At 72.2% G+C, this 270-nt stretch overlaps 1 protein-coding gene across 1 annotated transcript in view; it reads left to right on the forward strand.

Annotated features, from left to right (window-relative positions):
- The window catches only part of PTCH2 (patched 2), a 9,258-nt gene that overhangs the window by 1,293 nt on the left and 7,695 nt on the right, over nt 1–270 (forward strand). The gene's annotated exons all lie outside the window — the stretch shown is intronic.

The raw sequence follows: 270 nt of genomic DNA on the forward strand, positions 1-270 counted from the left end.
GCCCTCCCACACCGGAGTCACCGCTAGGCATCATGCCCCAGCCCTTTGGGGGGCATGGAAGGACTTCGTGCCTCAGTTTTCCCATCTGCAGAAGGGGCCCAGCAGCTCCCCTCCCTCGGGGTCAGGGCCCCGGGGGAAACTTGGACCTGGCTCGGTGGGGGTGTGGGCCTGTGGGGGCCGGGGGCGGCAAGGAGCAGGGCCCCCACTGATGCCCCGGAGCCCGCAGGGGCCGCCCCGACATCCGCTGGGGCAACCTGGACCCGCGGCAGC

This window comes from Alligator sinensis, unplaced genomic scaffold (genome assembly GCF_000455745.1).
Source record: "Alligator sinensis unplaced genomic scaffold, ASM45574v1 scaffold781_1, whole genome shotgun sequence".
Classification (NCBI taxonomy): domain Eukaryota; kingdom Metazoa; phylum Chordata; order Crocodylia; family Alligatoridae; genus Alligator; species Alligator sinensis.